Source organism: Chiloscyllium plagiosum, unplaced genomic scaffold (genome assembly GCF_037043375.1).
Source record: "Chiloscyllium plagiosum isolate Xiang-an unplaced genomic scaffold, Cpla_swu_hap1 HiC_scaffold_32, whole genome shotgun sequence".
Classification (NCBI taxonomy): domain Eukaryota; kingdom Metazoa; phylum Chordata; class Chondrichthyes; order Orectolobiformes; family Hemiscylliidae; genus Chiloscyllium; species Chiloscyllium plagiosum.
The window spans coordinates 4865178-4889042 of NW_028270170.1; the positions used below are offsets into that span (position 1 = coordinate 4865178).

Genomic DNA, 23865 nt, shown 5'->3' on the forward strand with positions numbered 1-23865 from the left:
ACTCCGAAGCACCGAGGGGAAAGGGAATGAAAGAAGTCAAATAAAGGTGAGAAACCAGGAGGATATTTCCGGAGCCAATTTACAAGAGTGAAACATTTAGAACAAAAACATCTTGGCATCTTATATAACCCTAGCTAAAATTATATTGATGGAAGTCAGTAATAACAAATAGTGGGACATTAGCCACTCTCGTTCACCATATTAAAACAATCACTGGCCCTGTGAAATTTGGTATACCTTATCCTAACTTCCTTTCACCCATCACTGTCTAGCACTGACTGTGGTTCCAGTCCACCAACACCTCTATTTTAAAATTCTTATCCTGGTGTTCAAACCCCTCCCTATCAGTGTAAACCTGCCCTCTTCCCAGGACCCTGTCTGGTCTCGTATCCATTCACCACTTGGTCCACTCCTCACTACCAGGCAGCTGCCTCCACATAACGTTCTTCACTGGGTCTCCCCTTCCCTTTCCACTTGCTCCTTTTTGAAGTTTCTAGTTTAAACAAACGATCCTAATGTCTCATGGTACTGGCTATCATTCCCTTCCCATGAAGGACCCTTGGGATGTTTTAATATGTTAAAGGAGACATATAAATAAGTTACTGAAACCATGTGAACAATGCCATGCAAACATTGGCAGAATATCCTCAGATGGAATTGTGTGCTGAGGTAGGTCTGCTTCGCCATTGGTTAACCTTCCACTACACTCCATCTACCTGCCCCATTCTCATAATTCCTCAATTCTCCTCTGAGCTAATGATATATTCAGCTTTCTGTTATACATGAGATTAGAGATTAGATTCCCTACAGTGTGGAAACAGGCCCTTCGGCCCAGCAAGTTCACACCGACCCTCCGAAGAGTAACCCACCCAGACCCATTTCCATCTGACTTAATGCACCTAACACTACGGGCAATTTAGCATGACCAATTCACCTAACCTCACATCTTTGGACTGTGGGAGGAAACCGGAGCACCCGGAGGAAACCCACGCAGACACGGGGAGAATGTGCAAACTCCACACAGTCAGTTGCCTGACCATCTATTGACCATCTCAGAGATAGACAATTCTGAAGCGACTATTTGAGTCACAAAACATCTCCCTATCTCATTCCTAAACCGCTAGCCCATTATTCTGCGTCTGTGCACCCAGATTCTAGATTCCTCAGTTTGAGAAACCAGTTGCTCAGCAACTCTCCTGATTAACCCCCACCTGACACAACATGGAGAGATCACAAATATTTCAAAGAAACAACAGGAAATGTGAAGTCTGAGCTGTTGGGATAGTTGCTCCTCAGGGTTTGTTTGCTAACTTTCAGCTGCTTCACTTTGTTATGATGTTGTCCCTATGGTCCACTATACACAATTTAAACAGTTAGACAAAACATTTAATCCATGATACATTCTCTAGTAAGTAAGGCGAAAAAGTATGATTTAGTTTATACTGCCATAGTATCCAATCAAAACACATGGTTGTCTTTATCAGCAGAAGACAATAGCCAACTATTCTGTGGTCTTGCCACAAAATGTTAAAGTTAATGTGCAGCTTGTTTCTGGTTTGTGGCAGAATAAACTGGCCATTTCTTATCCAGCCGCAGAGTGTACTTTTTGATACTGAGGAAGAGGCCATCCTGAAACAGTTTGCTGTTAATTTCAGCTCAGATGTGGGGAAACTGATGAGAATTTTAATTGCTTTGTTTATAAAGTTTTATAAAGAGAAGTTGCCCACTAAAAGGTATAAATTTGTTTCTCCTCAGTTTGATTGCTCACAGGCAAGGATTATAATATGGAGGGGGGGGGGGTGGCTTCCAATAGTTGCAGAATATACAGCAATCTGATATGTACATTACTAGACTTTGACATGACTAGACGGAGTCTAACACCTTCTCACAGTCTGGCCAAGACAGAGAGCCATGTCCAGCATTGCCCCACAAATTAGGATCCAAAACCTGCTCAAACTCAGTGTTGAGAAAGGGAAATCGACAGGCCAATTTTCTTGGCAACTCTTTCAATGAAACATCTGGAAGCATTCTCTGGTTGTTTGCTTCTGACCAGCTGCAGTTCTGTTCCTTGCGGTGGTCTCTCATCAACCTGGCCAGCTAATAGTCTGGAGACGTACACAGTTTGAACAGAAGCCAATATCGCTTTGTGTTGGCTCAAGCTGTGCAGCATAACTTCTCTCTTATCGTTCATTTAACAGAAGAAAGAGCTATGCCCAGAAATATCTCCTGGCCTGCAATCTGCTCGATCTCTCCAGGAAAGGGTCTCATTCTACTGGCAAGGTCAGGATGAAGGTGAGTAATTTTCATCAGCTATGGCAGCCCAGGCAAAGTCCTCCAAGGGATGGTAAAGCTCTTCAAGAGAGCAATCTTCCACCCTTACCTATACTCGGCAATACATGAGTCTAATCCATATGACAGATTTTGAAATGAATATTTAGTTTAGTGTAAGGATTCAGAGTCAGAAGGTGAAGGTTCACACCCAACTCCAGACAGCGAGCCCCAGCAAAATCTGGTTGGCATCCAATGGATTATCCACCCCCAGTGGGTGATGGGTGACTTGTCTTTCTGTGTGTTGTAGGAAACCAGATAAACTTCCCACTACCCAGAGCAAACCCCTCCCCACATTCTGCGATAAAGTGAATTGTGACCATGCCCAGGAGTGTTCATGTCTTCACAGTGTTAATCAGTTTGAGAATACTTCCCTGACTGTACACTGTTCTCCAAGGTAGGAACATGAAACAACAGAAAGAATCAAACTGCCTTGAAAACAAAAGGAAAGGTCAGGAGAAACTTGTGGGTCTGGCAGCATCTGTGGTGAGAGAAACAGAGGTAACGTTCCCTGGAGCGTCGGAGCGGAGGGGTGACCTTATAGAGGTTTATAAAATCATGAGGGGCATGGATAGGGTAAATAGACAAAAATCTCTTCCCTGGGATGGGGGCATAGGTTTAGGGTGAGAGGGAAAAGATATAAAAGAGACCTAAGGGACAATGTTTTCCACGCAGAGGGTGGAACGTGTATGGAATGAGCTGCCGGAGTAAGTGGGGGAGGCTGGTACAATTGCAACATTTAAGAGGCCTTTGGGTGGGTATATGATTAGGAAGGGTTTGGAGGGATATAGGCTGGGTGCTGGCAGGTGGGACTAGATTGGGTTGGGATATCTAGTCGGCATGGACAGGTTGGACCGAAGGGTCTGTTTCTATGCTGTACATCTCTATGACTCTTTGGCTGTAAAACAGGCATCTGATACCAGCTACTCTGAACATGCCCCATCTCCAACTGAAAACAGAACCAAATTAGCTGCTAATCATGGCAACAAATTAAAGAACTATAAACTACTTTTGAAGCTAAAAGGGGATGCTGTAATGGAGGAAGAATACAGACAACACCAGGGAACAGTAGCTTATAGATCATACACATCCATTGTCTGCATTCACACTATTCAAGGTCATTGTATGCACCAGTGGATAACGGCAGCTACAACACAAATGGTTTATTTCCTATGACCTGTGCTCCCTGTTGTGTGCTTTATATATAGCTTGAGCAGCAGGTAATTCAGCAGTATTTGTTTCCAACGATGACAATATTTTTCACTCCCAGTTCGACAAGGAAGCACCTTCTCCCACTGCTTCCTGTACGTGTGGCTGATTAATGTCACTACGTTTCGTGCCCTCTTCTGTCATAAGCCGTGTGTCACAATTAGGACTATTGATCCGAAAGCCAGCTCAAGGGAAAGACCGAATCACTCCTTAACCCCAAGCAGACTGCAGTATAACTGAACGTTGCACTCTGTTGGAATATCAATATGGAGCAACATGTCAAACAAAGAATGAGTTGCATTTCCACATTGCCGCTCTGGATATCCCAAAAAGTTTCCCAGATAATGAAGTATGTTTTATCACTTGGTCACTCTTGTAATGTAGAGTCGATAAAGTGTGCTACTGGAAAAAACACAGCAGGTCAGGCAGCATCTGAGAAGCAACAGTTGATTTTTCAAGCTTTATTGTAGCTGCCATTATCTATTGGTGCTTACAGTGGCCTTGAACAGTGTGAATGCAGACATGTATGATCTATAAGCTACTGCTCCCTGGTGTGATCTGTAAACTTCCTCCATTACACCATTAAGATGAAATGTCGACTCTTTTACTCCTCAAGTGCTGCCTGACCTGCTGCACCACACTTTATCGACTCGGACTCTCCAGCATCTGCAGTCCTCACTATCCACTGTTGTAATGTAGGAAACACTGAGGCCAACTTGAGTACAGCAAGTTCCCACTTCAACAATATTGATAACAACCAACCAATCTGTTATAGCGCTGCTGATTGAGCCTATATAACCAGGAGAAAAACCCTCCTCAACACATGGCACAGGATCTTCTGTGTCCATTTGAGGAGGCAAATGGGGCTGGTCTCTCAAACGGCTGCACTGTAACCAGTATGGTGCTCCCTCAGCGCTGCCTGCAGGGTGATCCGTCTGGTGCAGGAGTTGAACACACAGCCCTCTAGCTCAGATGAGCTGGGACGAGAGGAATTTCTCATTCCCACAAGCGCCAGGCACTGGGATCTTCATCCACAGCCATGTGGAGAGGTGACAATATTGGTGCCTGGGAAATTGGGTTGGTGGCACTCAAACCGACTGACAGTGCAGCCTGCAGACTCTCCGTGAGAAATGATGTGGAGATTCTGGTGTTGGACTGGGGCGGACAAAGTCAAAAATCACACAATACCAGGTTATAGTCCAACAGATTTATTTGAAATCACAAGCTTTCAGAGCATCGCTGTTGGACGATAACCTGGTGTCGTGTGACTTTTGGCTTTCTCCGTGAAAAAGTCACCAGTTGGTCGATTCTCTTCAAAGCAGGCTCAGCCTGAAAAACAAGTCAAATCAAAGCAACACGCAGAGCTGTGAAACAGTTAACTCGTTGCATTTGCTTTGAAGGTTTCCAGAGGAAACACCACAGTGGCCCAGAAAGGGTTAACTCCACAGTCTCCACAACTTGCGCCAACTGTAACAGCTTCTCAGCAGATGTCCCTGATGTGTGAGGCTGTGGGGAAGATCACAGAGAGAGGTGCTGGTAATACAATCCATTACCATCGCAAGGCACACCTCAGTCTTAGCATGTCACTTCCTCCCGTCAAGCCCCATTCCACCATCCCCTCCTCAAATGAGGCCACTCACATTTCCCTCCTCTGAGTTACTAGACGTCTCCACATGAGCAAAATAAATCAACTCAAAGCATCTGATCACAGAGGTCTGCTTTCCTGTCAGTTTGCGGTGGGGGAGTCAAAGCATGTGGCGCTAGAAAAGCACAGCCTGTCAGGCAGCATCCGAGGAGCAGGAGAGTCGACGTTTCGAACATAAGCTCTTCATCAGGAATATGGGAGGGGAGCCAGCCCTCTGTCATGGTGTGACCGTCTTGGATGACTATAGACCCAAACGATTTACACCCACTGACTCATTCAAACCAGGAAAATAATGAGTGGAAACTATGTTCAGGAGCGTTAATGTATAAAAGATGTTACAGAAACCAATTTATGCACAAGATCACAAACTGCAATGTAATAATGGTCAGATAACCTCTTATTGAGATATTGATTGAGACATAAACATTATTGAAAATATGTGCGGTTATTACTACTAAAATGACCAAGCCCTCTAACCTGCACAAAATATTCTGATGGCCTCTATTCTATACTCAGTCCTGTCGGAAATGAAACTGAATGTGTGCTACAAACCAGAAAAATGGCTCCTATCAATATTTGGATGGATTTTCTGCGTAGTGTATGACAGCAGTGGAAGTAAATATAGTGGTGATTGCTGGTTGTATCTAGCCAGTCTTTTCCTTTCGTGGGGTGTTTTGTAAAAGGAACAGGGTGTATTCAGACTTTTACATTCTCATTCCCTGTCCTTGAATCTGAGTTTGTTGCATTGGTTTGTGTCGGGAGCCATCAACTCCTTCTGTCAACTCACAAAATATTCATTGTCAGGAGAGATGAGGATCAGGAGGTGTGTTTTGATGAGTGGTGAAGAGGGTATTCACTCCTTGAAAAATAAGTCTGAACAAGGTGGAGCCGTTAGACCTCTGTTGAAGATATTGTTATGGACCAGGTCAGCCCCTCTCAAAATATTTTAAGGCGGCAGCTCAGAGCCTAACTTTTATTTTTTTAAAGGCGGATGTAATGTGGATATTCCAGGAGTGATGCAGCTGGTCAAACCACTCAACTTCAACCAAAACAAAATTTAGTTATGCACTACATTTGAAACGCAGACAAAAGAAAACAGAATTTAGAATAATTTAACAATTTGAAAACCCACCTGACCCGAAATCATAACGAATCTGTTCCAATTTCCCCACCATCCCATAAACATATGCGTTGACAAATGGTAAATTCAAAGACAGGTCCTTAAAGGCAATAGATGTTTCAGAGAGAAAGTTCAGGCAAGAAACATCCGTGGAAGCTGCTTCTCTGCTACTAGCGGATTCTGACTACAGGCTAAAACCAAATCAAATCTAAAAAAGAAAACTGAACTGGGAGATCTGACCGCTCCGCTTTCATTGTACAACTGTTTTAAATACAAAACCAAAAGGCCTCCTCTGATTGTTGACATAGACAGTGTCTGTTAGCCATTTCAGCACCACTGACTTTACAGCCCCTCTTGGAAAAATAACCATGGACAACATCACCTTATTAAAAAGGTGCAGCATCATCACAATATGTACCTACTTTCTTCCTTAAAGGATGCTGTGATTTCAGCATCAAAGATTTCCTGGAGCAAAATATTCCATTAACTCTCCATAGAAAGAAATTTTCTATGTTATTTTCTGTTATTCTCTATTATTAATCGTGGATGAGCCATTAGCACAGAGTCCCATCCCAGCAGGAATTGCGTGCTAACAATTACACTATCAATGTAAGGTTATTGCTCAGGCTAACCATAGCCCTCACTTGTGTTTGCTGGAAGCTACTTATCAAAACCATAGGTCGCTGTCCCATGTCAGAGAAAGGATCATGTCCAGGGATTGCTCCTTTCCGGAATTAAACAAAAGTGTAGAGGGTATTACTTCCCTGCTGCATTCCCCTTGGCAATACCTTGACCAGTCAGCACCCTATTCTCATGCAGTTGAAGTTGCTGCTTTCTTTCAAATTTTGATATCCATGAGCTGACCTGCTGCCTGGAACACAAAGGGAGTGTCTCTTTTTGCTAGATTAGCCTTTCCCTTATTACCCTTCAAAATGTTTGCATGTGATGTTAAACTGAAGACCATCTTTCCTCACGTGGGTTTGCCAGACTTCATGGTCTTGTGCTGAAGAGGACCACAGAAGTTCTCCCGAATGTCCTTGCAGTAAATGAGCTTCTTCACCACTCTCGTCAAAACACACGTCCTGATCCTCATCTCTACTGACAATGAATATTTTGTGAGTTGACAGAAGGAGTTGATGGCTCCCGACACAAACCAATGCAACAAACTCAGATTCAAGGACAGGGAATGAGAATGTAAAAGTCTGAATACACCCTGTTCCTTTAACAAAACACCCCACGAAAGGAGAAGACCAGCTAGATACAACCAGCAATCACCACTATATTTACTTCCACTGCTGTCATACACTACGCAGAAAATCCATCCAAATATTGATAGGAGCCGTTTCCCTGGTTTGTAGCACACATTCACTTTCATTTCCGACAGGACTGAGTATAGAATAGAGGCCACCAGAACATTTTGTGCAGGTTGTGAATTTAGTTATTTTAGTTTTAAAACCTTATGTGATATTTTGAAGGATGTCAGTTGTCTCCTAATGTCAAGGCATACTGTCCGGTATATAAGGGCCTGGTATGGCAACTGGTCTGTCCAGGACCATAAGAAACTACAGAAGGTGGTGTTCACAGCCCAGACCATCACGGAATCCAACCTCCCATTCATGGACTCCATTTACACCTTGCATTGCTGTGGAAAGGCTGTCAATATCATCAAAGACCCCTCCCACCCCAGTAATGCTTTCTCGTCAGGCAGAAGCTTGAACACACACACATACCAACAGCTTCTTCTCTGCCATTATTAGACTGCTGAATGGACCTCTCTCTCTAGATCGTGCTTTGTGTACCTCCTGTGCAATGTAACTTGTCTGCCTCACTCTGTCTAAGCACCCTATGATCTATATGTCCTCGTTTGCTATGATCTGTCTGTACTGCTCACGAAACAAAGCTTTTCACTGTACTCAGGTGAAATAAATCAAATCAAATCATGGCCCAATCACAAAGTATAATTGCTAATCTTGTCTGGAAACTGTCAAGATACCATTGCTAAATAATATGGTTAAGCAAGCTGCGATAAGGATAAAAGGTAGTTAAACATTTGATAAATTTAGGTATGGTCTATCTGACAACTTACACCGAGAAAGCAATTACATAGTATTGTGGTTTATAGCTAGTGTTGAAGTTTAAGGAACAAGACGTTAGGTTGAGAAACAGATTAATGTTCTAAATGTGGATGTGGCAGTGCCTTAGAAAAGGAAAATAATGTTTAGTATTTGTTGTATTAAGAAATGCTTGGAAATGCAATGCAGAATTGTGACCTTTGGAACCTTGTGCAAGAACTGTTATGAACAAGAAACATGTACGAACATCTGTGGAGTGAAATATAAAGAGATTATGACAGGCAACAAAACCAATTATAAAGGCAAGATCAGGATGTGCTGTAACAGCGTAGACCACCAGAAAAGAGGATAAAAGGTGAGGCACTTGGAAATATCAGTGCACACCAACAGGAGAAGATTCAAAGTTCATCAGTCAACAGAACACTTGAAAAGATGGTGCCACAGCTATGCAGGAAGCCAGCACTAGAATCATGGGAAAAAAGTGGCTGTACGCTTCGGCCTAAGTACCAAATAATTGACATTGTGTTACTTATTAAATCTATTGACACCCAATCACGATCTATACCTGTGTGGTCTTTAGTTAGTCACAAACAAGTCTCAAACCTACAACTCGGCAAGTACTTCACACAGAAGGTGGCGGGCGTTTGGAACGCATTGCCAGCAGAGGTGGTAGAGGCAGGCACGATAGATTCATTTAAGATCTGTGCGGATGCATGAGTAGGTGGGGAGCAGAGGGATACAAATGCTTAGGAATTGACCGACAGGTTTAGACAGTATATTAGGATCGGGCCAAAGGGCCTGTTCCTAGGCTGCAAATTTTAGATTAGATTACTTACAATGTGGAAACAGGCCCTTCGGTCCAACAAGTCCACACTGACCCTCCGAAGAGCAACCCACCCAGACCCATTCCCCTACATTTACCCCTTCACCCTAACACTACGGGCAATTTAGCATGGCCAATTCACCTACCCTGCACATTTTTGGACTGTGGGAGGAAATCGGAGCTCCCGGAGGAAACCCACGTAGACACGGGGAGAATGTGCAAACTCCACACAGACAGTTGCCCAAGGCGGGAATTGAACTCAGGTTTCTGGCGCTGTGAGGCAGCAATGCTAACCACTGTGCCACCGTGCATTCTAAATCGATCATTGTAATTCTGCAATCCTCACAAAAAGGCAAGGAGTTTGTAAAGAGATTGATTAACTCAGGTATAGGATATTCAGATATAGGATATTCAGGTATAGGATATACAGCTCATACTTTGATTGTCAAAACAAGACCTATCTTTAAATATCATCACTCCAAAGGAAGTTGTGAAAATGTTCTTATTGAAAAAAAAATTTAAGCACAGATTCATTTCAATTCAAATCAATGAGGAGTAAAATTATGATTGTGGATTAGAGTAATACAACACAGGGTTGACTTGAATGCGTTATAACTCTGTGCCTTGGGGATTGTGAATTCTTTCCCATGTTAGCCATGGCTCTGTGGACAGTACAACCTGATCTCAGGTCAGGCAGATACAGTGTTGAAGCCACCATTTGAAAGTTTGGAGTGATCTGGACTGACTGTCTCTGCACAATACTGAGGCTGTGCAACTGTGTGCAGTTTTTTTGGATAAAACATTAACTCAAAGCCTTGTGTGCCCTCTAAGGAAGGCATGAAAGATCCTACAAAGAGGAGATGGGGAATTCTCCCCTGTACACGGGTCAATATTTGTCCCTCCAAAATTATCATTAAAAGAAACTATCTGGGCATTTACCAAATTATTATTTGAGAGAGCTTTTGGCTCCTGTGTTTCCTAACTTACAACCAAGATTATGTTTCCCAAGAACTTCATTGGCTCCAAATGTTTTGGGGCACTTTGAGGATATGAAGGGTGCTATAGAAATGAAAGTTTAATTCCTCAGAAGTAGACATCTAAGTTCATTCATGGCACGTAGTGTCACAGGCTTATTTCCCGCCTCTAGTTGCCCCTTGAGATGGTGGGGGTGAGCTGCCTTCTTGACCCACTCCATGTGCCATAGGTCGACTCAAAAGCCACTGGGAAGGGGATTGTTGGATTCTGACCCAGTGACACTGAAGGAACGGCGATATATTTCCAAGTCAGGATGGTGAGTGGCTCACAGGGGAATTTACATGGGGTGGTGTTCCCAAGCTCTTGTCCTTCTAAATGACAGCATGGGTTGTGCGTTTGGAAGATACTGTCTAAGCAGCCTTGGTAATTTCTGTACTGTAGGTTGTAGTGGTGCCAATCAAGAGGGCTGCTTTGTCCTGGATGGTGTTGAGCTTCCTTGAGTGTTGTTGGAGCCGCACCCATCCAGGGCAATTGGGGACTATTCCATCACACTCTTGGATTGTGCCTTGTTGATGGTGGACAGGCTTTGGGGAGTCAAGTAGTGAGTTACTGCAGGATTCCCAGCGTCTGACTTGCTCTTGTAGACAATGTGTTTATACGGCTGGTCTAGTTCAGTTTGATTAAGTATAAGCTCCAGCTTGTTGATAAAAGGGATTCAGCCGGAGTAATGTCATTAAATTTGAAAGATAATGGAATGATTCTCTCATTTGAGATGGTCTCTATGTGGCATTTTTGACGCTCAAATATTATTTGCCAGTTGTCAGCCCCAACTTGGATATCTTCCAGGTCTTGCTCCATAGGACATGGACCGCTTCTGTATCTGAGAAATCATCTCCAGCCTCCAATTGCTCTGTTTTTTTATTAGCTTCCTTCCCTCAATGTATTGATCAGTTTACAGTCAATGTTCATGTGAATTACATTCCTAATTGTTCCCTCTCTCCAAATCTTCAAAATCTTCATTGGACCACCGTCTTCCCCAGACCTAAAAATTGTTTCTTCGATCCCTCAGGCCCGAATGATGCAGCACAGTTGAAGACCATTCAGCCCATCTAATTGGTGCTATCCAATTAGCTGAACTCCCACATTTCCCTCACCATCCCTGTGATTGCTTGCCCTGGAAGTGCTTATCTAAATCACATTTGGAAGTTACCATCAAGGTTGATCCACTGCCCATTAAGCCAGTGCACTCTGATCACAACACATTGCATTAAACAATTGCTTCTTAACATTGATCCTTTTGTCAGAGTTAATCTCTTTCCACGGGTCCTACTGACTCCATGACTGGAAGCAATCCCTCCCTATTGAGACACCTCGATTAAGTTTCCCCTGTTTTGGGTAGATCCCCAATTTCTGCAGTCTCTCCATAGAAGTGAAGTCACTCATTCTTGGTCCCATTCCAGTAAATCATAGAATCCCTACAGTGTGGAAGCAGGCCATTTGGCCCATCAAGTCCAAGCTGACCTGCCAAAGAGCATCCCATCCAGACCACCCCTTTTACTATCCTGGTAACCCTGCATTTCCCATGGCTAATCTACCTAGCCTGAACATCCCTGGACACTATGGACAACTTAGCATGGCCAATCCACATAACCTGCACATCTTTGGACTGAGGGAGGAAACTGGAGCACCTGGAGGAAACCCATGCAGACACGGGGAGAATTAGCAAATTCCACACAGACAGTCACCTGAAGCTGGCACCGAACCCAGGTTCCTGGTGTTGTGAGGCAGCGGTGCTAGCTACTGAGTCACTGTGCCACCCTAAATCTCTCCCACACCCTCTTGAAAACATCTCTTCCTTCTGCTTTGTTTAAACATTGCATGATCTCCTTTACGGCTCTGACATTGAATATGGTTTAAGGTTTGTGTACTCGGAGGAATCTTGCAGGAGATGACGCTGTAAGAATAAACCCTTTAACCATGAGAAAGGTGCGAGACTTATCCAGGTCCTCCTGGATTGACGCACTATGCATGCTCTTTGGATCATTCTTAAAATTTATTTTTTTTCCTTCACTATATTATCGTGCAAGGGCTGTTATTCTGAACTTTTTATCTCTTCATTTAACTAATTTATTGCTAATCATTTTGAAGGTCCAAAATGCTGAACATTTTATTTCCTTATTTTTCTAATTTTTCTTCACACTCCATAACGAATTTGCCCTCAAGAATCTGTACCTAGGGACCTTTGGACCTACGACAGCGCCGTAAGTGGTGACCTGTAAACTTTTCACTCTACTTATTTGAGTACACGTGAAAATAAAGCTAATTTCAATTCAATTCAAACATCACATTGAAAACATCTCTAGGTATTTCAAAACAAAAAGCCAATGTGTTCCAAAGTGGAGGCTCTGTTGTGGGGAGTGCTGGCACATTGGAGACCTGTAATGACTCAGCCACACAATTTGTCTCTTACCATCGGTGAGGGAAGAGTGTTGGCCAAGCTACCAGGAGGTTTAATGCTTATTCTTGGACTGGGTCATGAAAATTCCACCAGATTTCATCAAAACAAGCAGGCAGTGATGGTACAAGATCTCAGCTGAGGGCTGACACCTCCAACAACATCTGCTGAGGCACTTGGGAGAACAGTGGGCTGGGGAATGGAGGAATTAAACACCCAACTCTGAAAAACAGTGATGATCCCATTGAAACAGAAAACACGGCTGCTGTGTGTTCAAGGCCATGAAAGCTCTCAAGAGGTTCTGACAACTTTATCAACTGCTGAGGCTGTGCACTCAGTTTTGAGCATCATCCAAAGCCCCTTGAGTGCACTCGTCTTGCAACATACTCTGGCCCATCTGTTAGTCTCTATATTTTACCCAGTGGCTGTTTCCTGTGTCATTTATGGTTTATGTTAATAGTTCGTGCGCATTTCACCACACAGCTTTCAAATTAGTGAGAAGACAAAACCCTGAATAAAAAAAAACAAATTAATACAAGCCGCAAAAATAGAAATGTGCGTTGGCAGGTCGCTTTGCCGATTGCTGAAGTTAAATTCTGTATATACATAGGAATTAATCCTTTCCAATGTAATGGGTTAAAGGTAGTCTATAGGTGGCGGGGCAGTGGTGCGCAGTATAATGACTGGAAGCATCACAACAGAGGTTCACGGATCGGAAAATACCAACTCGCTTATGAATGTACTTTGTTTTCGCGAGAATTTATCAAAGGAATCGAGAGCTGGTTTGGAGATCACTGTCACATTCTATTAGGTTGTCATAAAAGCGGATTCAGTCAGTCGCATGCAAGCATCTGAGGGGGTCCAGGACTCTCCCACTTTGCAATCTTCATGTCTTGCTCCCTCCTTCTCCATCAGAACCATTTTTCCTCCTGCCGTTGGATTTCCGTGCACTGAACGTGACCTCCAAGATCCAACCCACTCCAGAGATTGTTGCTGTCTCCATTGGAGACCGGACCAGCTCCTTAACCCCCTACAACCCCAACCCATAGAAAGAGGCAGCTTCCTGAGGCAGATTGGAGACCCTGCACTGGGCAGCAATATACTGGCTGCACAGTCTGCATCACTGTGTCACGCCAAGAATATACAACACAAAGGGATTCGGGAAAAATAAAGCTATCTCAGAGCAAGATAGTTTTTAATTCCGTCTGAACTGTAATAAATGTGTTAAAGATTAGATGCCCTGACCAGAAAGCATACCCGTCGTGATCGAATTACTTAACAACAGACGACTGCGGGGTATTTCCATGTTAAAACAAAAATCTGCTCTCCACCCGAACCCACCACGTCCCCCCCACCCCCAAACCTCAACAACAAACAGGAAGCAAAGACAAGGCCTGACCCCTGGTTGAACTTTTAGCAAGGTGAAGCAGAATGTTCTGGAAATTGCAGGGGTCAGCGAGTGTGTTCATTATAAAATCAGACCGGTATATGAAGGGTATAGGAGTACAAGAAAGCAGATCAATTGACATTGATTCGTGAACCAACCCTCTTCGCCACCCAAAAAAAGGACAGAATATATATTTTCACAGGAATGAGGGTCTAAAATTCAATCTTTAGTGGGTTGAATTCTCTTCAAGATGAAGAATGTTGTCATTAGCTCGTGTTGTGTGTTTGGTAAAACAATGCGGTGCGGACCAGGATTATAAAAACCCTGTTTGTCTTCACATTGCAACAATGGACCAGAGCATTAAGAGATGATCATATCTTTAGAGACCCATGTGACAGATGTTACGAATAGCAAATGAGTCTCAGACCTGATCCCCATCCATAAAGCAAAAGATCATTTGATTAATGGAAAGAAACTCAGCCTGCAAATTAAAAAAAAAAGAGACAGAGAGAAAATCAAAATCATGAACATGTGTCAGTGAACAGAATCCCTTCATATTACACTTTAACCCTTTCTCAGGGGCCCTGTGCTGTAGCAGATTACTGCATGTGTGTCCTGGGCAGTAATGAGGGGATGCCACATTTGTAAGGCATGCCACCCCAAAGCAGAGGATCAAGGGGGTTTCCCTGGAGAAGTTGCCAGCTCATTCACCTTGCTGCCATTTTGTGGGAGGCTGCAGTAAGCAAAATGGCTGCTGCATCTCTGCATATTTCATCTGAAACCAAATTCCTGTCAGTGATGCAACATGCTGGGAGGGGCGCGTCGCATGTGGTAACCTCTAACAACATGAACAGTAACTTCTCGTGCTCCTCAACTTGAAAATTCTCAACTTTGTTCCTAAATCCCTTTGTTCCTGGCTTCCTAACCTGGAATCTCCTCCATCACAACAACTCTCACCAGCTTCACTAATTCTGGTCTGCAAATGATTCCAATTTTAATTATTCCATAACCTGCAACCAGGTCCACTCCTACTATCTCTGAGCTTCCCTCCTGAACCCTTCATCTCCATCTCTCTCGTCCTTTAAGATGTTCCTTAAAACCTATCTTATTGACTAACCTTTTGATCATCTTTCCTAAGACCTCATGTGATTTGGTATCAATCTTCTCGTGCTCTGTGAAACACCTTGTGATGTTTAATTAGTTCAAAGGCAATATATATTCACAGGTTGTTGTTGTTTGTTGGGTATATGTACAAAAGGATATTGAACAGAGTCAGATTGATTCCTGGGATGGTAGGACTGGTGAATGAAGACATACTAGGTTGGTTAGGACAGTAATCACTGCAATTTAGAAGAAAGGGGGGGGGTGGGGTCTCCAAAATCTATAAAACTCTGACACAATTAGACAGGATAAATACAGAAATGATATTCCTGATGACCAGGGAGTCCAGAACCAGGGGTCACAGTTTAAGGGGTAGTCGTGTAGGCCATTTAGGACTGAGATGAGGAGAAATTTCTTCACCCAGGGAGTGGGGCGCCTGTGAAATTCTCTGCCACAGAAAGCAGTCAAGGGCAAAGTATTGAATGTTTTCAAGAAGGAGTCAGATATAGTTCTTCAGGCTAAAGGAATCAAAGGGTATAGAGAGAAAGGGGAAGAGGGTCCTGAGTTGGATCATCAGCTATGGTTATATTGAATGGTAGAGCAGTGTTGAAGGGCTGAATGGCCTATTTTCTACATTTCTAGGTAGTTAAGATACAGATCAGCTGTAATCAAACTGTATTATGGGACAGGTTTGAGCTTCTGTGAACCCTCCTCCTGTTTGTGTCCACCCAGAATACACCTCAGATGGAAGCCTTACAATGAGTGGGGCACATGGGGAAATATTGTCTGGTTTTGACCACAGCCCAAAGAGTCAGCACCTCCAGCAGACAGAAGGAACAAAAAGGCCAGGCCAGACAATGCATTAGCCACGTAACCAAATCTGAGAGCTGAATACAAAAATATCTTTAATGCTAACTACCATGCCTTCTTTCACAGGCTCTGGAGCTAGAGCTTATTCTAGAAAATTCCATTTTAAGTGCTGTTGTCAACGGCTGAGTTTAAAATGCGAGACAGAGGTTCCTAACCACTGAACTGTGACCGTGTCCTTTGTGTAATAATCAGCACCAGCTCTCGGCAAGATGGATATACTTTTTACTGAATTCCAACGTTTCTAATTCTGCCCTTGTAAAACTTCCCTCAAAGCAAATTATTTGCTTGTGTGCTGTGAGGCAGCTGTTAAAACATAAAATCTCCTAAAATTAATAAGAGCCTCAGGTTGGTACGTTGGTGCAAGCTCAGCCTGTACTGGATAATAGTGCAGTGGGGAAAGTTAAGAAGAGATTTAACAGAGGCGTTTAAATCATAGAGAGATCTGCATGAGCTAAATAAAGGGAAATAGTTTCCACTGGCTGGAGGGTCAGTAATCAAGGACACAGAATTTAATGTGATTGGCAAAGGAAGCAAAGCAAAGAGAATGTTTCATTCCACAGCACGTTGTTGTGATCAGGAACTGAAAAAACGAGGTGAAGCAGACTCAGCTGTAACTCTAAACAGTAACTGGATAAATACGCAGGAATCTCGATTATCCGGCATTCAGTTAACCAAACACAAAACTCCCACCTATGTCCTTCGAATAATCGAAGTTCCTCTATACTAGCCGGCCAATGGCATTTTAATTTCTTTTGCCTCTTCCATGGGACGTGGGCATCGCTGGCAAGGCCAGTATTTAACGCCCATTTTTGGACAGCACAGTGGCTCAATGATTAGCATTGCTGCATCACAGCACCAGAGAAGTGGGTTCAATTCCACCCTTGGTGTGGAGTTTGCACATTCTCCCCGTGTCTGCGTGGGTTTCCTTCCGGAGCTCCGGTTTTATCCCACAATCTGAAGATGTGCAGGTTAGGTGGATGAGCCTTGGGAAATGCAAGGTTGTGAGGATGGGACGGTGGGGGTGGGGTGCTGTTTGGAGGGGTGGTGTGGACTTGGTCAGAACGGCCTGCTTCTACCCTGTAGGGATTCCATAATTCCCACTGTCCTTGGTTTTCTAGGAGGCAGTTAAAAGTCAATCACATTGCTGTGCGTCTGGAGTTATAAGACCATAAGACATAGGAGCGGAAGTAAGGCCATTCGGCCCATCAAGTCCACTCCGCCATTCAATCATGGCTGATGGGCATTTCAACTCCACTTACCCGCATTCTCCCTGTAGCCCTTAATTCCTTGTGACATCAAGAATTTATCAATTTCTACCTTGAAGACATTCAGCGTCCCAGCCTCCACTGCGCTATGTATAGGCTGGACCAGGTAAATATTATAGACTTCCTTCTGTCCTTCTTTTGTATGTTAGTTCATAGATGAATAGTTACCAGCATCCCTAATAATTAAAATAACTTTACAATTGAGATGTATTAACTGAATTCAGATTCCCTCAGCTCCCAGGGATTCAAATCCTTTTCTTCTTAGCCTGGGTTAATCTGGATTACTATCCCACTGGTAATACAAACATTATACCATCTCCCCTGTAACAGAATAGATTTTTCAAAGAGCAAGCACATGTATCATGGGCCAAATGGCCTCTTTCTGTGCAACTTGTTTTTTTATTTGTTTATTCATTCACAGAAAGTGGGTGTCACTAGCATTTATGGCCCATCCATGGCTGAGACTCAGCCGCACATTGATGTATCAGATGTAGGTGAACATGACAGATTTTCTTCCTGAAAGAAAGCTAGTGAACTAGATGAGTTTTTGGAATGACTGGCAAAAATTAAATCCCATTGTGGTATTGAATTCATATTTCACCATCAGCCACAGAGAGATTTGAACAGATGCCCCCCCAGAACATCAACCCACAGGTTTGAGTGATTTGTCCAGGGACATTGCCAATTTTGCTTCCAGTCTGTGGGTAACAGAGTTAGAAATGAGAACCCAGCTCCTCCCTAGGAGCTCTGCTGGATATCACAGCAGAGACATTTGCATCAAAACCAATTCCTACAATGCTCTCCAAGCTGCAAACCCACATTTGGTCTTTTACAACTTGCATTTTTATACCAGCTTCAATGTAGTAACATTTTTCAGAGTGTTTTGCATGTGCATTATAAAAGAAAAATTGACCCCAAGCTACACAAGGGCAGGTGATCAAAGGTTTCATGAAATACAGTGTTCTAAATGATGTGTAAATGGAGGACAGACAGTGACTGATAGGTAGAGAGACCCAAGGAGGATGAGTTTTGGAAGTCATGTAGTTGATAGCCTGGCTATAATGATGTGAAGTGGGGACAGGGATTAGAATGTGGAAAAAGAACCAAATTGCAGGAGTGCAGTGCTTTTGCCAGGCTGTAGGAGGTTACAATGCAGGGAGAGAGGATAGGGCCATGGGAGGAAGTGACCACAAAGACGAGAATTCTTAGGTTGAGGTGTTGCCAGTGAACAGAATGTCATGATGTCATAATTAGCGCTGCCTCATTCACCCACAAAGAAAGACCCTTTGGACAAAGATAGGTGTAACTGCACCCACAGAGTCTACACCCCACCGGAGGCAGACCCAGCAAGAGGAGGAGAAAATACTGGTTTTAAAACAAAATAGGCTATTTTTCGAAAATGACAGAAGAGGCAACAATGTAAGACAGAGCGAGGTAAGTGCCTTCACAATGATCTGTAACCCGAACCAGTGCTGGGTTCCTATCAGCTAAGGGCAGAATTAACTGATGGATCTGTAACCCTTCCATACAGGTCATCCATTGACCCTCAAGGCTTTCTATGGGACATCTTTGCTCTGCACGAGGATAGAATTACCTATTTATGACATTGTGCTGAGTCCCATCTGTCTCAGATACACCTCATGTAAAGAGCACCACACAAGGATGATTCATTAATGCCACAGTGGGCTAATATATCTTTAGATTAATGCTGCCCAGGGGTTAGCTCAGTTGCCTGGAAGGCTTGCGTGATGCTAAAGACAGTGGCTGCAGTAATTCATTGACGTCCCACCTTCTCACCTCGCTGCATGGCTTTATCTCTCACTATTGAACCATGACCCTCTCCAAAGGAGGGAGAGCCTATGGCCCTAATAACTGGAACTTACCCTTGGTAACCAGGTGCTGAGCTGCCTTCTCTGCACCATGTGGTGTAGGTGCTCCCGCAGTCAGTTATGGAGCGGGATCCAGGATTCCGACTCAGCCCTGCTGGAGGAACAGTCATTTATGTCCAAGTTGGGAACGTGAGCGAGATGTTAAGGGGTATTTTGAGTATCTGTCCATGAGCCTTGTCCTTCTGGGTGACTTGCCGTGGGTTTATTAGATACTGTTGAAGAAGCCTGAGCAAGTTTCTGCAGTGTTTTCTGTGGAGGAATGAACTGCCAATGGTGATAGTTGGAAGGGTACTGATCAGCAGGATCTGATTTACATCAGCACATATAAACATGCAAATTAGGAGCAGGAATACGTTCCTTAGCGCCTTGACAGCTCCATCATTCAATATGATTGCACTACTCCACAATCCCCAATAACCTTTTATCCCCCCACCTTCCTTACCAAGGATCTATCGACTAGTACCTTAAAAATATTTAAGACTTTGTTTCCTCCAGGAAGAGAGTTCTGAGGACACTCAACCTTTCTAGTTAAAAAACAAATTCCCTTTATCTCCGCCTTAAATGGGTGACCCCTGATCCTTAAACGGGTGATCCCTAATCCTTAAACGGGTGACCCCTCATCCTTCATTCTCCTACAAGAGGAAACATTCTTTCCACATCCAGCCCAGTCAGGACCCTTCAGGTTGGTGTTTGTTTCAATCCAATTGGCTCCCACCTTTCCAAACTCCAGCAGATATAAGCCTACGCTGTCTAATCCTGCCCCTCATAATACCTGGAAAGGGCGGCTTGTTCTAAGTTAAAAATCACACAACACCAGGTTATAATCCAACAGGTTTATCTGGAAGCACTAGCTTTCGGAGCGCTGCTCCTTAATCAGGTACCCACAACCACCTGATGAAGGAGCAGTGCTCCGAAATCTAGTGCTTCCAGATAAACCTGTTGGACAAAACCTGGTGTTGTGTGATTTTTACCTTTGTCCACCCCAGTCTAATACCGGCATCTCCACATCATGATTTCCAGGTATTAGTCTGATAAACCTTCTCTGAACTGCTTCCTTCCTTAAGTAATCAATACTGTACACCACGCCAGATGTGACCTCAGCATACTCTATATACCTGAAGCCTAACCTCCCTGCTTTTGTATTCAATCTCCCATACAATAAATTATCACATTCAACCAGCCTGCCTCATTACTTGTGGTGCTGGTTGTCCAGAGGGCACTCCACTGGAACAAAACAGCAAGTTCCGTCTTGGAATATCATTGTAGCTGATGTGGAGGTGCTGGTGCTGGACTGGGGTGGACAAAGTTAAAAATCTCACAACACCAGGTTATAGTCCAACAGATTTATTTGGAAGCACTGGCTTTCAGAGCGCCGCTCCTTCATCAGGTGGTTGTGGAGTTATAACGATGGGGGGGGGGGGGGGGTGTTGGTGTAGAGGGTCATTGTGAGGCCCCAGTTGCTGAGATCAGAGGGACCAGGACAGAGCAGGCAGTGAACTTAGGACGACACGGCTCAATGTCTCAGCCACAAGGGAAGAACTTAAACAGGATCCTCAGCTCAATCCCAAAGGTTCCCATTCCCGATTGACAGGGATTCTGGTGTCTCCTGAGCAGGAATATGGTTTCTCATTAGATGGTCTGTTTCTATGACTCTATGAGGTGAAAGGGGGTGACTGGGATACCCACATGAACACACAGCACACAGTTAACCCAGAAAGAAAGGCAGCCTTGCATTTCACAAGCTGCTTTCATGATGACAAGATGTTTTAAAGTGCTTCACAGCTGATTAAATACCAATGAAGCACTGTCACTGTTGTGATGTCCAAAAAGCACCATTTTCCCGCAGCCAGCTCCCACAGAAAGCATTAAAGTATTAACCAGAGGATCTACTTTGTCTGTGTGGGAGTGTGTGAGAGTGAGTGACAGAGAGAGACACACTCAGAGATTGTGTGTGTATGTGTGTGTGAGAGAGAGAGATAGATGGAGATGGAGTGTGTGTGTGTGTGTGAGAGAGAGAGAGAGAGAGAGACAGAGACACAGAGACAGAGAGTGTTCGTGTGTGTATACACACATGTGTATGAGTGTGTGGGGTGTGCTTTTTTACTCTTTTTCAAACAGTGCCTCAGGATTTCTCACAGCTCTCTGAAAGGGCAGACACAGCCATGATTGCGGTCTTAGCAGGAAGGCTGCGCCTCTGACAGTGCAGCACTCCCTTAGCACTGCTCTGTTGTGTCAGCCTTTCCCTGTACTTATCACAAAGCGTGATTTGACACGGAGAAGAGAGTGTTAGCTGGCAAACACAGTCGGACAGTGTCTCACTCGAGCACACGATCCTGGGTTTGAACTCTGCTGGACAGCAGGAGGGACAACATTGAGAATGGGAGAATCAACCCGAGATCAACCAACCAAGCTGTGAAATCTCTTTTCATCATCCAGTGAGAGAGATAAGACACAGCACGCCAACAGAAACATGCATTGATATGGCACCTTTATCAAACTAAAGCACAAGGGTTCATGAAGTGGTACCAGACAAAATTTGACATCAAGCCTCAAGTGATATTAGCTTTATTTATTCCTGGTACCTGGGCATCATTGGCTTAGCCAGCATTTCTTGCCTATCCTTAATATCCCAAAGGGCAGTTCAGAACCAATCACATTACTATGCATCTGGAGTCACATGTAAGCCAGACCAAGTAAGAGTGACAGATCCTTGAAAGTGCTTTACTGAATCAGGGGGCTTTTGCAACAACTGATAATTGTCATTATCAGGCTAGCCTTTTATTTCATGTTTTCTTATTGAATTCACATTTCACCATCTGCTATGGAGGGAATTGAAGCCTGGGATTCTGGATTGCCAGCACCACATTATTACCGTTACCCCTCTTGCTCAAAGCAGCATGGTTTAGAAAGTGCTTTAAAAGAGAAACAGATTGGTGGAAATGTCCTGAGGCAAATTCTAGAATTGAGTTGAAGGTGCAGTGGTGAAAATGGAGGCTGAGACTGAGACTGGATGAATGCAATGGCCCCAGTGCACTGTGAAAGACACAGAGGTACACAGCAAGTGAAATCACAGCATGGAAGTCAAGGGTCAGAACTTTAAAATGGAGGTGTCAGTCACAAAGGACTGGTTGGGCATGTCAGTGGGAGTAGGGAGCGAGGGGTATAGTTAATGGGTGTGCAGAACTTAGTGAGAGACCAGACATGGGCAGTTTTGGACTATGCATTAAGCTTATGGTGGGGGTGTGTAGACAAGAGGCTGATCAGCAGAGGTTTTGGCTAGTCAGACCAAGAAGTAACTTCAGTATTTCTGCAGCCGATGAACAGAGGTAAGAGCTTATTGCAACTGCTTATCTCGTACAGAAAATGCTGTTGCAATATGAGATGAGAAGTGCTAAAGCTCTACCCTGTGGGAGGGAAATATATTGCTGTAATAATGTTATCCTTTCACTCAAAGCTCAGCTCAGTCATCAGGGGAACATGGCTCTTGGCATCCAGTACCTCCAAACTATCAGCTACAGGACCCTCTGGAAACAAGTGCACAAAGTTCTATTGGTTCCCCGAGTCCCAGCCTGTGAAACAAGATGTTCACAGATTCAATTTTAATATATCCAATCTTAGCCAAGTTCAAAATTAATTTCCAACCTTCGCAACCACTAGGTACCAGGGTACAGCTGGAAAATGTGATTTTTTTTTGTCAGCTTCCCTCCAGCGATTCTTAAAATCTAGTTTTTCCAGTCCAATGATCCAGGGATATCACAGTTCTCAGCTCACTGCTCATTATCTTCCAGCCTCTAGCAGCATCAATTCAACTCAAGGATGCAGCCTCCACCTCTTCCCCGCTCTGACAACCCAAATTTACTCTCCTCCAATTTTCTCAGATACTCCCCCAAGATCAGTAAGTATTCTCTGCATCTTGGCCTCTCTCACGGTATGAATCTTCATTTTTAGCTGACGATCAATAACCTTGTGGATCGGGTGATGCCTGCAATGAAAGGTTGGCTGGGGGGGTGGGGAATGGATTCTACAATGTGCAAGTCATCATTAACACAAACTCCAAAAGGTTAAGTCTACATGCCACCCAGCTTCAACTCACCTGTCGCTGAACCCCGTCATCCACAGCTTTGTTACTGTCAGCCCTGACTGTTTCAATGCTCCCCCCTCATCTATGCCAAGCCCCGTTAAGGTACCTGACAAAAGACCTACACGGGGAATGTGGAGTTTCTTCTGAAACTCAGTGAGATCTAATGATCAGAATGCAGTGTACAAGGGGTCCCTCAAAACAGACACAACTGCAACTTTCAAAAAGGAAACTGGGTCATCGCTTAAAAAGGAAACATTAGCTGAGCTGTGGGGGAAGAGCAGGGGAGTGGAACGAAATGTAGAGCAGTCATCAGAGGTGTAATGGACTGAAAGGTCTTTCATTGCTGGATGGTTCTATAACTCAGAAGCAAAGAAAACCAAACCTGGTGACATTTTAATGGGGGTCTTTATAAAGGACATAAAAAATTGGGAATATTATTTTTAAAAATAGGCTCCAATTAGTAATCCAGGCTGGGGAATGATTTCAAAGTAATGGCAGGAAATTGAATCCTTTCCCTGTATTAGTCATCTAACTCAACTTCATTACCACTAAGACTGATCATTAATCCACAGCCGCAAACTGGGAGTAACTCAGAACCAAATCCTCAAACCCATCGAGACATTGAAGTGAACACAAATGGCACTG

At 43.8% G+C, this 23865-nt stretch overlaps 1 protein-coding gene and 1 long non-coding RNA gene across 2 annotated transcripts in view; one reads left to right on the forward strand and one right to left on the reverse strand.

Moving 5' to 3' along the window:
• The window catches only part of LOC122539733 (src kinase-associated phosphoprotein 1), a 397172-nt gene that overhangs the window by 228593 nt on the left and 144714 nt on the right, over nucleotides 1–23865 (reverse strand). The gene's annotated exons all lie outside the window — the stretch shown is intronic.
• LOC148141538 (uncharacterized) overlaps nucleotides 2197–23865 on the forward strand; it is a 112786-nt gene continuing 91117 nt past the window's right edge. The window contains exon 1 of the long non-coding RNA XR_015752473.1: nucleotides 2197–2292. This is a non-coding gene — a long non-coding RNA (uncharacterized LOC148141538). The remainder of the gene's footprint in view (nucleotides 2293–23865) is intronic.